General features: G+C 47.1%; 1 long non-coding RNA gene across 1 annotated transcript; it reads left to right on the top strand.

Moving 5' to 3' along the window:
• Positions 1-7,927: 7,927 nt before the first annotated feature.
• LOC135975616 (uncharacterized) lies at positions 7,928-13,782 on the top strand. Its single transcript, XR_010592578.1, has 3 exons — positions 7,928-8,053; positions 8,254-8,492; positions 13,658-13,782. It is a non-coding gene; the product is annotated as an uncharacterized LOC135975616 (long non-coding RNA).
• The last annotated feature ends 1,363 nt before the right edge of the window (positions 13,783-15,145 follow it).

Consider the following 15,145-nt stretch of genomic DNA (forward strand, 5'->3'; position numbering starts at 1 on the left):
ATAGAAGGTAATTATTAAACAAATGTGTAGCCAAGAAGCTTTGAGATATGAATCCAAGGTAAACCAACAACCCAATTAGTTTATTTGTAAAAACCTCATTGGTTTGATCCATTTCTATGTACAAATTGTTTCTATTAATGTTTTGCCAGCATCTAAGTATTTTATTACATAGTGAGAATGACCTGAGATTCTGGTAAATTAAGGTTGTTTGTTTTTTTTAAAGTGTCAAGGTCTTTCTAATTCATAAACTTTGGGGAAAGAAAACTTTGGAAGTGATTATTTTACTATTGTGGCCACTCATTGTTTACTATGCTGAGTGAGTTCTGCAGATAACTGTAGCCCATAGAAGTTGTTCATTTATTTTGTCTTGAGGTTGGAGAGTGTTAGCAGAAGCCTTCATTTTTTTCATTAAATTTAAGACCGCTGAGTGGGCAGGTTGAATTCTTTTCATTCATAATTCCAATTAGATTTTTCATTTTTCTAAATGTTTAAACCTACTTTTATGAAAAATATGATCTTTTAATTTTTCTACAAATGTGTATCCAGGCAGAAAGCATGTTTTTTCTAAAGACTGAAGGACTCTTTCACTCATTCCTGCCATAATCCTTTAAACTCACAAAACAAAGATTACTTTAAAAACTCCAAGTCTAGGTGCCACTTTACACCACACATTTGAAAGTATGCAAATGCATAGTTAGATCAAACAAACTTTTCCCTATAGTATACCTTAGTTGTTCTTGGAGAGTAAGTGGAAACATTAAAGATCATTTGAATAAGATGAAAAAATGCTTTGTCACCCTCTTTTGCAACTTGTTGATATATTAAAGAAGGCCTGAAAGGTAGGAGGATATAGGGAAGTATCCTACCTGAAAGGTAGGAAGGATATAGGATATTGTTTGTCTTTAAACCTTAGAAATGTCAGGAATATCATGTTTGAAGTCTTCTGATTATGCTGGAAGCTTCATTGAAGTTCTCTGAGATGTGGGTTGTGAGAGATCTTCGCTCTTGTTTGAAGGAATGGGGGAGTCTGATCTTTAACAGTTTCTCAAGTATTTGATGTGTGTATTAACAAAACAAAGTTTTAAACAATGTTTATAAAGATCACTTCCCCTCTGAATCAGGTTTCATATACTTGATACCTGTAGCGTTAAAGTTCTCAATCACTTGTAATGTATTGTAGGAAAAGCGGAGGAGACAACACCTAGATTTCCAATATGAAAGAATAATAAAAGATTAAAAAATAAACGAAACCACACTGTCAGACCACCGTCATCCATTATAACAAAACCAAAAGAGCATAAACCTTTTCTTTTTCTTTTATAGGTTACCTTTAACTTGAAATCCTCAGGCTTTGTAAGATTAAAATATATAACAGCTGCAACTTAAAGACAACAGCTACACGTCATTTAAGAACTTTCTGGTGGATATACATGATAGTTATCTCAACTTTAACACCAGGTTAATGAAGTTTTTGCCTAGGAATTTCCTTAGGTTTCAACAAATGTCTCAACATCGGTCAATGTCATGGGTTCCTGCAGACTTTGCAATCTAGGAAACATTTGAGGGTATTGAGATGTGGGGTTTCTTCTTCGAGTGCTTGCTCATATCGATTCCAATTAGGTGTGTGTGCATCGCGTGCACGATCGTCGGAGAAATTTTCTACCCTAGCAACACCCGGTGGGTCGGCTGTGGAGCCCCCTGGAGTGGTGCCTTCATGGCGCTGGATATATACCCCAGCCGACCCAGCGCCCCCTCAGTTCCTTCTTACCGCCCCTGACGGTTGTTGGAACTGTGGAGCGCGGCATAGCTGTTCTCCACTCTCCCTAGCTTATCCTGTTAATTCTGTAGATAGTTGTAGTCATAGTTGTTGTATAGTTTTAGATAGTTATTCATCTTCGTTTTTAGTAGTTGTAAATAGTTAGCGGGAGTTAAGGGGGTTGTTCTCCCCCCTTTTCCCCCCCGGTGCATAGCCGGGCTCATGCCCAAGGCTCCTGGCTTTAAGCCGTGCGCGTCCTGCACTAAGCCTATGCCTACGAATGATCCGCACGACTCGTGTCTGAAGTGTCTAGGAGAGTCCCATCAGACAGATAAGTGCAAGATCTGTAAGGCCTTCAGACCGAGAACCAAAAAGGAGCGGGACTTTAGGCTTAGGCAGCTCCTCATGGAGGCGGCACTTAGCCCGGATCCTTCCTCGGCGCGCCCAGCCCCGGCACCGAGCGCCTCGGTGCGCAGTGCCCCTGCGGCACTGACCGGTACTGCACTGCGGGCAGAATCGGACAAGGCCTCACGGCACCGGCCTCCTTCGGCATCGCGCCCGCCACAGGGCCCTCAGCGCCATTCCCTGTCTCTGGGATATAAGAAATCCCACAAGGCGCAGTAGTCTGCTGTCCTGCAGACGCCGGCTCCCCCGGTGCCGGGGGTAGAGCTGCGTCCGTCTTTAGAGCGCCAGAAGCAAGTGCCTGCTACACCGTCGACTTTGGCACCGTGGCCATTGAGTCCGGTGCGGACTGGATCACCACCTCGGTCGGCGGTGGAGCCTTGTCTTCGGTCCACTCCAGAGACCTTCGCGACGGCGAGAGACCTTATTGCTCTCATGGAGCTGGCGCCGTCCCAACCACCGGCACCGTCGGCTCCTCGCGCGGTGCAATCCAGGGGCAAGCCTTCCCTGGTACGCCCACCATCTCAGGACGTGGACTCACGGCACCGCTCCAGGTCTCAGAGCAGGTCCCAACGCCGCTCGCAGTCCCGGCGCCGACTATCGCCTCGGCACCGGTCGTACTCGTGGCCAAGATCATCTTCACGGCACCGGTCTACGTCTCGGCATCGTCACGATCATCGGTACCGATCGGACTCAAGACGTCGTTCTCGGCACCGGTACGAGCACCGCTCCAGCTTGAGGGGCCGCTCCCGGTACCATGTCTACTTGCGGTCGTCGTTGTCTAGGTCCAGATCCGGATCTCGGCACTGACATGGCCACCGGCACCGATCCCGGTACCGCTCACCGGCACCGCGCAGGGACCGATCACCTGCGGACTGGCGCCGATCGGCTCCGTATCGTCCTGAGCCGATTCCGACGCGTTCGGCACCGCCTTGGCCCTCGAGATCAGCGTCTCGCTCCTCCGACGGGGCCTCGAGATCGGCATACCCTCCTCAGGGTCAGGCTGCTGCGGCTGACTTGGGCCACTGGCAGGAGGGGGCGGAGGATCCTGCGCAGGGACCTACGCACTGGTCGTTCTGGACCCCGTGGGCGTATCACCAGGCGCAGGGGGCTCCACCATCAGCCTTTCGCTCGGCATGCTCTGAGCTCAGGGTCCCGGAGGCCACCATCTCCCGTCCTCCCCCAGGGGGCATGGAGGCTCCTGTGCGCCTACACCACCTGAGGCCCTGGACCCAGGGGCAGGCGATGCTCCGCTTCAGGGACCTTTAGAGCAGGACCCTCCAGTAGACCCCTTGCCACCTGAGGCATCCTCATCTTCCCTAGATGAGGCGGTGGCGGGCACAACAGCCTCGGGCCCACCCCCGATAGATCTTTGTGCCCACCAGGACCTATTACGTAGGGTGGGGCGTAATATGGATCTCCAGGCAGAGGAGATAGTAGAGGTGCAGGACCCGGTGGTGAGCATCCTCTCGGCTGATGCCCCATCCAGGGTGGCATTACCTCTGATTCGGACGATTCAGGCTAATGCCACTACAATATGGCAAACTCCTGCCTCTATTCCACCCACAGCTAGAGGGGTGGAAAGGAAGTACTTCATCCCTTCCAAGGACTACGAGTACTTATATACTCATCCCCCACTGTGTTCACTAGTGGTGTCATCGGTGAACGCAGGAGAGCGTCATGGCCAGCAGGCTGCAGCGCCCAAATCGAAGGACGGTAAGCGCTTCGATTTGTTCTGGCGTAAGGTGTATTTAGCGGGAGGGCTGCAACTCAGAGTGGCAAACCAGCAGGCGCTCTTGAGCCGCTACAACTTTAATTCATGGAACTCTATGGGGAAATTTAAGGAGTTGGTTCCCCAGGACTCAAGGGAAGAGTTCGGGGCCTTAGTGGAGGAGGGTAAGAAGGTGGCGAGGACCTCCTTACAAGCCTCCTTGGACATAGCGGACTCGGCCGCCAGGACGCTGGCCTCAGGTATCGCCATGCGGCGAGTCTCCTGGCTCCAGGTCTCGGGCTTGCCTCCGGAACTGCAGCAGACCCTACAGGATTTACCCTTTGAGGGCCACGGGCTGTTCTCGGAGAAGACGGACTCTCGGCTGCAGAGCCTCAAGGACTCGAGAACAATCATGTGCTCCCTGGGGATGCATGTCCCAGAGCCCCAGCGCAGACCCTTTAGGCCCCAGCCTCAAAGGTTCTACCTTCCCCCGCCTCGTCCGAGACAGGACTTCACCAGAAGGCGGGGCCGAGGCGGTAGACAAAGGTCGACCGGCCCTCAACCTGGTCAGAACCAGGGGCTGCCTAGGCCACCTTCAGGCCCTAGGCAAAACTTTTGAAGGTGCGGTCGAGGACGGCGCCCCAGCCACTACCCAGGATCCAGCTCCCTCCTTTCGGGATCGCCTCTCCCGTTTCCACCGTGCTTGGTACCTTATAACCTCGGACCGTTGGGTCCTTCACACGGTGGAGAGGGGATACGCTCTCCAGTTTTCTTCGTCCCCCCCCCCACCTCCCCCGTCCCTCTTCAGGGACCCTTCTCACAAGCATCTCCTTACACGGGAGGTTTTTGGGCTCCTCGCTATGGGGGCCATAGAGGAGGTTCCTCCAGAGTTAAGGGGCAGGAGGTTTTATTCACGCTACTTCCTGATCCCCAAGTCAAAAGGGGGTCTGCGACCCATTTTAGACTTACGCGGACTCAACAAATTCATAGTAAAGTTGAAGTTCCGCATGGTCTCATTGGGGACCATTATCCCATCCCTGGATCCTGGAGACTGGTTCGCCGCCCTCGACATGAAGGACGCATATTTTCATATAGGGATCTATCCCCCTCACAGACGCTTCCTTCGATTTGTGGTAAACAAGGTGCATTACCAATTTGCAGTCCTTCCCTTCGGCTTGTCCGCAGCTCCGAGAGTGTTCACAAAATGTATGGCTGTCGTGGCAGCATACCTTCGTCGACAAGGGATACAGGTGTTCCCGTACTTAGACTGGCTGGTACGCGGCCGCACCAGAGAGCAAGTTCAAGCTCACGTCCACATAATAGTACAAACATTCCACGAGTTGGGCATTCTGCTCAACAAAGAGAAGTCCACTCTGGAGCCAACCCAGAGGATAGAATTTATTGGGGCAGTCCTAGACTCCAGACGTGCCCGAGCTATTCTACCAGACAATCGCTTTCATACCGTCACAAGCATCATTCGAGGGCTCAGGGCCTTTCCGATTACCACAATAAGGACATGTCTTGCCCTATTGGGTCACATGGCCTCTTGTACTTATGTAACCAGACACGCCAGACTTCGACTTCGCCCACTGCACGCCTGGATATCGTCAACGTACCGCCCTCGTCAACACAGCCTAAACATGGTGGTCACGATCCCGACCTCGGTCCTGGCCCCTCTCACCTGGTGGCTGGACCGCAAGGCGGTTTGCGCAGGAGTGCCGTTCCATGCCCCTCAACCCTCCCTGCACCTGGTTACGGACGCCTCATCTCTAGGTTGGGGCGCTCACCTTGGGGAGCACCATACCCAGGGAATGTGGACCGCACCTCAACTAGCCCTGCACATCAATGTTCGAGAACTGATGGCGGTGCGCCTGGCGTGCCAGGCTTTTCTCAGTCTCCTACAGGGCCGTTGCGTGTTAGTCCTCACCGACAACACCACAGCCATGTTTTACATCAACAAGCAAGGAGGAGCCCGCTTGTCGCTTCTATGCCAAGAGGCCATTCGCCTGTGGGACTTCTGCATCGCCCACTAGATACATCTCACGGCATCGTTCCTTCCTGGAGTCCAGAAGACGCTAGCGGACTGTCTCAGCAGGTCCTTCCAGACACACGAGTGGTCAATTCGCCCGGACATCATCTATTCCGTCTTCCAGAGGTGGGGATTTCCCCAGGTCGACCTGTTTGCATCTCGAGCCAACAGGAAGTGCCACACGTTCTGCTCCCTCCAAGGGCGAGCTCTGGGCTCTCTGTTGGACGCGTTCCTTCTATCCTGGAAAGACCACCTGTTCTACGCTTTCCCTCTACTTCCACTGGTCCATAGGCTACTGCTCAAGCTACGCAGAGACCAGGCACGGGTAATTCTAGTCGCTCCAGCTTGGCCAAGGAAGCACTGGTACACCACACTGTTGGAGCTATCGGTTCAAACACCGATCATACTTCCCTTGTGTCCAGATCTCATCTCTCAGGACCACGGCCGACTATGTCACCCCGACCTGCAATCGCTCCACCTCACAGCGTGGATGCTCCATGGCTGAATCGGACAGAGCGGCAATGCTCGCATTCCGTCCAACAGATTCTGCTGGGAAGTAGTCCTCTACACGGACCACTTACTTAGCCAAGTGGAAACGGTTCTCCTGTTGGTGCGAGCAGCGAGCCACGCCCCCCTTGCAGGTGCCTATTCCTCTTATACTTGAATATCTCCTATCTCTAAAACAGCAGGGCTTGGCGATATCTTCAATCAGGGTTCACCTGGCCGCTATTTTGGTGTTCCACCCAAGAGAACTCGCTTCCTCGGTCTTCTCTAACCCGATGGTCGTTAGATTCCTCAAGGGCTTGGACCGACTGTACCCGCAGCAACGCCAGCCCGTTCCAATGTGGGATCTCAACCTGGTTCTCTCCAAACTCACAGGGCCTCCATTGGCTACCTGTTCACTCCTATACCTATCCTGGAAGACAGCCTTCCTTGTAGCCATCACCTCAGCAAGGCGCGTTTCTGAACTCAGGGCGCTTACGTCCAAGCCCCCATACACTGTTTTCCATAAGGACAAGGTGCAGCTTCGCCCCCACCCTGCCTTTCTTCCCAAGGTAGTCTCACCTTTTCACGTGAACCAGGATATATTTCTCCCGGTCTTCCATCCTAAGCCACACGCTACTCGCCAAGACCAGTGTTTGCATTCCTTGGACGTACGCAGGGCCCTGGCTTTCTATATTGACCATACAAAGCCGTTTAGGAAGGCGACACAACTCTTGGTTGCAGTGGCCAACCGGATGAAAGGCTCACTGGTCTCCTCACAGTGCCTGTCCTCTTGGATCACGTCCTGTATTCGTGCTTGCTACGACCTGGCCGGCGTCCCGACGCCGCGCCTCACCACTCACTCCACGAGGGCCCAGGCCTTCTCGACTGCCTTCCTGGCTCAAATCCCGATCCAGGACATTTGTAGAGCTGCAGTTTGGTCATCAGTCCACACATTCACCGCTCACTATGCGCTGGTACAGCAATCCGGAGACGATGCTGCATTCGGATCAGCGGTTTTGCACACAGCAATGTCTCACTCCGACCCCACCACCTAGGTAAGGCTTGGGAGTCACCTAATTGGAATCGATATGAGCAAGCACTCGAAGAAGAAAAGACGGTTACTCACCTTTGTAACTGTTGTTCTTTGAGATATGTTGCTCATATCCATTCCAAACCCGCCCCCCTTCCCCACTGTCGGAGTAGCTGTCAGGAATGAACTGAGGGGGCGCTGGGTCGGCTGGGGTATATATCCAGCACCATGAAGGCGCCACTCCAGGGGGCTCCATAGCCAACCCACCGGGTGTTGCTAGGGTAGAAAATTTCTCCGACGATTGTGCACGCGGCGCGCGCACACCTAATTGGAATGGATATGAGCAACACATCTCGAAGAACAACAGTTACAAAGGTGAGTAACCGTCTTTTTTAATTTGGGAGTGATATCCTGTGTGCTGCTTGCATATAGATGTGTGTATTGTACCTCCCACAATTTTCAAATTTTGTTTCTGTTTTACCCTAAGAGCCATACCCCACTTTTTCTTTTTTTCCTTCATCTCAGTTGCCAGCACCAACATCCTGGATATTTTTGCAGCTTTGGACAAAGTCATCAACATCTTGAGAGCCACCCTAGCTATATGTTCAGAGAGTGTGGTCTAGTGACTAGAGGACTCAGGTCTGTACCATTGCCTTGCTGTTTGGCCTGAATTGTTTTGTTCCCTCATAAATAAAATGGATAATTTATCATATTAACCTACCCCCTGGGATATTTTTGGGGTTAATCTTTTTGAGATCTCCTCCTTAAATGAGAGCTGCTTATAGAATTGCAATTTATTATGAGCACTTCTACCAACAGAGCACCCCTTCTTTCATCAGTAGGGACAAACCACCCCAACACTAGGAGATCTACTGAGATGCCACCTGTGGGCAGGAAACACAGTAATGCTTAATGTGATATTCCACGGCTATTGAAGAGTTACTTCCTTGTCAAACCCATGAGTGGCTGCAGAGATCAAGGAACTCAGAGATTCCAAGGACCTGGAGAAGCAAGGGCTCCTTTGAGCTGAATATGATCCTATCTGAACAGCGTAGGTTGCTAATGTTGAAACTTTAAGGTACACTTAACTGCTTTCTCAGTGTAATCATAAAAGAGTAATTTTTAAACTTCAATGCCTAGTAGGGACAATGCTATTTATATAATTATTACTGCAGTCAGTAATATCAGGTTAAGGTTTGGTAGGGGTTGGTATTTACTGCTTGATTATAGTGCATATTCTACTTTGGATCAATGACAATATTCTAATGTATTGGAACGACTGTTCAAACTTGGAGGAGACTTTAGTTGGACCTTGTATTATAAGTATTTCAGAATGGAAACTTTTTATCTTAACCTTATCCTCAAGCAGGTTACTTTCTTTTAACAGGGAGAACAATGTATTAGCGGTACTTGCTCCTCCCTTTGAGTCCTGACTTTAATGTATTTAAACAGTCATTGCTTTAAGAAGTGACTGTAAGTATTGACCTCACCTTTAAAAACTTTCCAGGTTTGTCTTTGCAACTATAAAGAATGACCACATATTCTCTGTTCTTTTATGTATTTAGTATTGGAAATACCTGGGGAACATTGCAGCAATGTAATGTTGTTTGCTTATAAAAGTGGATCAGAGTTTTGATTCAGGCCCATCTCTAGTACAGTGTCTGCCCTTGGAATTTTTCCACCAATCACTCATAAACGTTGGGTTCAGATATAAATCTGAAAATTTTAGTCACTCCCTTAATTTAAAATAGACCAGATCAAAACTCTAGATCCAGCTCCCTCCACCACTCCCTGTTAAGTTCAACCCTAGATCCACACTCTGTGGCCTAGATCTGGCTCTAACAAATAGCTTTTTGAAAGCCACAAAGAAGCCATATTAGATACACTATATACTCATCTAATTCCATTTGAAATGTTTGTACTTTCTAGTGATGGTTTGTTTTCCTGGTAGTATTGAATATCATCTTCATTAACATTTATTTCTAATATTTGTTAATAAATGAAACAAACACTCCAGCGATATAAGGATTAAAGTGTTCTCCCTTGCATCTCCGCCAAGTGTTCACTTGATCCTCAATTATTGAAGTTCAATGGTGTTTCTCTGTGGTTGGTACAAATAACTGCAATGCCCACTGAAACAATCAGTGCTGAAAGTCTGAATTTTTTAATGTTTGGTTTTGCAGTCTTGACTGAAAAATAAATCTCTTCCTATTTCTTCATCTGAATGTTGTACTTCAGTATATCGGCATGATTTTGTGGCTATTTATTCCATTTATTTTATTTCCATATAGAGTTAAGCCTTACTGTCTAGTATATTAGGCATATTTTACAGTGGGTATCTTACTGAATTCCCACTGGTGTTTTCCCAGAAAATAAATCAAATGAATCTTGTGTATCATGAATGTGCTTAGTCTGAGAGTTTTGAAACTTGCATTCACAAGGTGCAGCCCCTACATGTGTTCAGAATATTTCCTCTCCTCTCAGGACACAGTTGCTAAGCTGCAACCAGCAGGTAGATCTTGCATCTTAATGAATGTTCAGTTTTTCATACCTCCCTGCAGACCAATTTTAGTTTGAAAATCCTCTTTCTTTACTTTCTCTACATGAGAAAAATCTCTAATATTTGTTCACTCTCAGTAAAATTATTGGCTTGATTCAAATTAGGGCCAGAACCTATCTTCTATGACCGAGAAAGTGTAAGTCAATGGGCCATTCACAGGTTTCATCTAAAAAGCTTCTATTTCACATCCCATGTTGGTGAAAGTGAGTTTGGTGAGCCTTAATTTTGCAGAATCACTGGAAAATTCAGTAGGTTTTGAGCCTCTGGACTGGAATAGTAGCAGGACAGGTTAGAGGTCAGGACTGAGATTTATTTGCAAAACTGTGAGAGGAAGCTTACACACCACCAGTGCTATTAGCCCTTCTCTTTCATGAGGATTAAACTCATTCTTGGAATAAAACAAAAATAATGGTAGAAACTCCAGCAGAAATGTAGTTGTCTTTCCTCCTAACATGGTGCTGCCAGCCTGTGCTTTCTGAAACACTAAAAGCATGAGCTGTCTCATAGAAAAAACACCTTTTTTAAAAATTCTTTAGTGATGTGAGAGGGTGTAAATTAATTGTATTCCTCAATGATGAATCTAGCAGGGAGGTGGCATATGTCCATCCAGTGCCATTCTGATTCCCGTGAAGAGGATGCAGCCTGCATCACTGATATGTACCTTCAAAGTGTTTTGCTATGTGGATGGGGCAATACATTCAGGGACCTCTTAAAGCAGTATCGGAATCTCTCCTACTCTTGGCAGAGATTGAAGTGGTGCCACCTGAGTTTTTCAGAAGAGGCTTCTATTCCAACTATTTCCTAGTCCACAAAAGAGACAGAGGAGGGAGAGCAATCCTCTGTCTCAGAAACTTGCCCACCTATCTCCTTTCAAAGCATTTCAGATTATGCTAGCCACCATGGTTACATCCCTAGATCTAGGAAACTGGTTCATCACCTTCAACCTAGAGGATGCATACTTTCATGTAACCATCCACCCATCCCACAGGCATTTCCTACATTTTGTAATAGGCTCAGATCATTACCAAAAATGAGTGTTCTCCTCTTGGGGATCTGCACAGCCCGGATGGTCTTTACAAAGATTGTCCTCTCAGTGTTAGAAGCACACCTATGTCACTGAGATATTGTGGTATTGGACAACTGGCTCATCAGGGGTTGGTCAGCTCTAGAGGGTCAGTCGGCAACGTCCAGGGTGCTAGCTTTATTTCAGTCCCTGGGTCTCCATATCAATCTGATGAAGTCTACACTGACCCCAATCCAAAGGATAGACTTCATCAAAGCTACTCCAGACCCTTACTACAAGAGCCTACCTGCCTAAGGAGAGATTCTCTATTATGTCCAGTTTAATCTCAGCAATACAGCACAGCCCGCAAATAACTGCAAGGACCTACCTACAGTTCTTGGGCTGTATGTCAGCCTTCACGTTTGTCATGCTTTATGCAAGACATGCACCTTCAGATGTTGTAAGGTATGTGTACACCCCAAACAGGCAGTCTCTCCAAACTCATCATGGTACCGCCTGAAAATTCTGGAGACTCTCCGGTGATCCAAGGACCCACTGAAGCACTTCATGGGAACCCCATTTTCACATCTCCCACCCTCAAAGATCCTTACAACAGATGCCTCACTTTTGGGGAGGAACCACAGCCCAGGACAGGTGATCCTCACAAGACACCACACTCCACATCAACATCCTAGACCTAAGAGTGGTTCAATATGCTTATTAGCACTTCTTTCACACCATACAGGGTCACTCTGTCAGGGTAATACTGGACAACAGGGCAGCTATGTGTTATATCAACCAGCAGGGCTTAGTAAGATCCCAATCCTTATTCACGGAATTGCTGAAACTGTGGAACTGGTGCATTTCCTATCAGATAGAAATCTCAGTGGTCTATCTACCAGGCCACACAACTGCAGACTCTCTGAGCAGGAACTTCCATCAGAACCAGGGGGAGGGATAGCTCAGTGGTTTGAGCATTGGACTGCTAAACCCAGGGTTGTGAGTTCAATCCTTGAGGGGGGGCCATTTAGGGATGTGGGGCAAAAATCTATCTGGGGATTGGCCCTGCTTTGAGCAAGGGGTTGGACTAGATGACCTCCTGAGGTCACTTCCAACCCTGATATTCTATGATTCATGAATAGGAGCTCTATGACTTTGTCTTTCACAGCATCTGCCAAGCCTGAGGTCTCAGCAGACCTCTTTGGTACCCCAATCAACATGAAAACTTGCCTTTTCTGCTCCTTATAGCCACGACTCCTCGAGAGATTTCCTAATAACACCATGATCATATACTTGCTATATGCTTACCTGCCTCTATCTCTGATTTTCAAGACCTTGTTCAACTGCAACAGAAAAGAGTAAGGGTTATCCTCATAACATTGTCCTGGCCAAGACAAGTGTGGTTACTCAAATCTCCTTCACCTCTCTGTGGCAATGTCTATCTGCCTTCCCATCAGGAGGGATCTCCTATCACAGAACTTAGGGACCCTGATCCATCCCAACCCCTCATCCTTGAACCTGACAGCATGGTTCTTAAATGGTTCTCAAACATGGAACTAACCTGTTTGGATAGTGTCTAGTCGTTTCTTCTGTCTAGCAGGAAACCTACTACTTGCAAAACTTCCCTCCAAAACTGTAAACATCTCCATTCCTGGTGTTCTCTTCACTCTTCTCAAGCGTCAGATGCTCTGCTCTGTAAGGGCCTAGAGTACCTGTAGGATTTGAAGACACAGGGTCTGTCAATGAGCTCAGTCAGAGTAAGTTTGGCCTTCCACTCACTGAGTGCTTCTCAGATTTTGCCCATCCTACTACAACCAGATTCTTTAAGGGCTTACACAACTTGTTTCCTCCTGTGTGGAATCTGGCCCCCCAATGGAATCTAAATTTGGTTCTTAATGCTCTAAGGAAAGCCCTCCTTTGAATTGATAGCTACATGCGCTCTCCTCCACCTCTCCCTGAAGACTTCATTCCTTATGTCCATCGCTTTGGCTAGATGGATGGGAGAACTAAGTGTTCTCATGGCAGACTGACCATTCACTACATTCTACAGAGAGAAAACTACAGTGTGTCCCCATCCTTGCTTCCTCCCTAAGGTCTCTTCAGAATACCATATTAATCAGGAAATCGATCCACCAGTGTTATATCCAAAGCCTCGTGTCTCTGGGGAGGAAACCAGCCTACATACACTAGGTGTCAGGAGAGATCTCATATTCTACCTTGACAGTACTAAGACCTTGCCTATTTGTATTTTTTTCAGAGAGGATGAAGTGACAGCCCATTTCCACAAAAAGACTGTTGGGGTGGGTCTTGGGTTGCATTTTAATGTACTATGACACTTCTGGAATAGAGCACCCTCACAGCGGAACAGCACACTGCACTAAGGCTCAATCACATCTGTAGCTCTCTTGAAATATGTTCCCATAGTAGAAATCTGCAAGTCTGCAATTTTGTCCTCTGTCCATGTTTGCCAAGCATTATGCTATCTTATCTGCTTGTAGAACTGATACAGTGTTTGGTGATGAAGTCCTCTGAACTGTCTTGGATCTTCCTCCTCCGCATGCACCAGTTACTGCTTGGGAGTCTCCTACAATGGAGCACCCATAGGGACATATATTCAAAGGAAGAGAGGTTGTTTACCTGTACAGTAACTTGAATTCTTTGAGATGTTTTGTTCTTATAGGTCCTCTACATCTGGTCCTCCGTCTGCTGTGGAGTCTCTAGCTTTGCAATTGAGAAGGAACTGCTCAGGAATCTCCAGTCCAGAGCGCATGGCATGCGCAGATCATATGGTGGGAGCACCCACAGGTAAGTAACCTCCTTTTCTGCTCTACTGTATAGTATGCACCACCTTGCTACTATTGTACTGGTTTGTGCACTGTTGGAAATTGGAATCATCAACTTTTCTGAGGACACATGTAATAAGGCACATTAGATTATGGTGTTTCAAGCCTGCCTTATAAGTTTAAGTTTAAAAAAAAATTGCCTCCTTGATGATTTCAGCGTGCTCAGTTACATTCTTTCCCCCAGTGACTGCAGATAGGTGGTTGCAGGGCTATGGGATATTATGATGTGTCAAGATTCACAATTCTGAATTATACCTATGGATTGGATCCGCAATTTACAGTAATATTTACTTAGCCTGTCTGGTTATATTACAGGAAATTATGGCACTCAGAAATAATATAAACAGTGCCCTATTATAGTCCAGAAACTATAACTAAAGAGCTCAGAAATTAACTACCTTGGAGACTACCTGCTGTGTTATGAAAAATAAATATAGGGCCCAACTGAGAGAGGTGCTGTGCACCTGAAACACCCAGTGAAGGAAATGGGGAGTTCAACCCATCTCACAATATAGCCTGTAAATTAGTAGTAGTGGAGATATGAGAAGTCTCATGACTGACTGAAAACAGCCATGAATCATTACATTTTTTATCATTTATCTTTCTCAAGGTCCACAATCCTGAGCCCTGGAACAAAGTTTACTAATCAGCTCATCCAGTCACATATGTGCATTCTAAGTGACTGCCATGAGTTCTGTGATAATTATCTCATAGGAAGTAAAATAACATTTTTCCTGGCATTCAAACTATTTGTCCTTGTTAGTTTCAAAATATACTCATGGGGGGAAAAATTAAAAGTTCTGCAACAAATGATTAAAAATTCTGTGCACAATATTTTAAAATTCTGCATACTTTATTTGTCAAAATAACACAATATAATCACACCAATTTCAATTATTTTTGGTCATTTATTGCAAAATACCTGTCAGCAAGTATGTCTGTAACAATACAGACAACAAAAAAGATTTAGGAAATGTTTTTTGACAAATAGATTCCTTACTAGGCATATTAATACAGAACTCCGCAATTATTAAATGAGTAATAATTCATTTAAACTATAATACAGAACCATATTTCACGCACCCCTCAGAAGCAGTGAAAAGGCTTGGGGGAGTCAGGGGTAATGGACGAGCTGAGGGAGAGGGAAGTAAATTGCTGGGAAGGAGCCTGGGTGTGAACTTGGACAGTTGTTTGGTATGGGTGGGAAAAGTATGGAATAGGTTTTTAGGGGCAGGGCAGGGAGGAATTGTTAAGGAGCTTCCTCCATGTCTCTCTGTGCCCTACCCAGCCACTGCCCTGTCCCCATGTGTCCCTGTACCTGCTCC

Source organism: Chrysemys picta, chromosome 14 (genome assembly GCF_011386835.1).
Source record: "Chrysemys picta bellii isolate R12L10 chromosome 14, ASM1138683v2, whole genome shotgun sequence".
NCBI lineage: Eukaryota > Metazoa > Chordata > Testudines > Emydidae > Chrysemys > Chrysemys picta.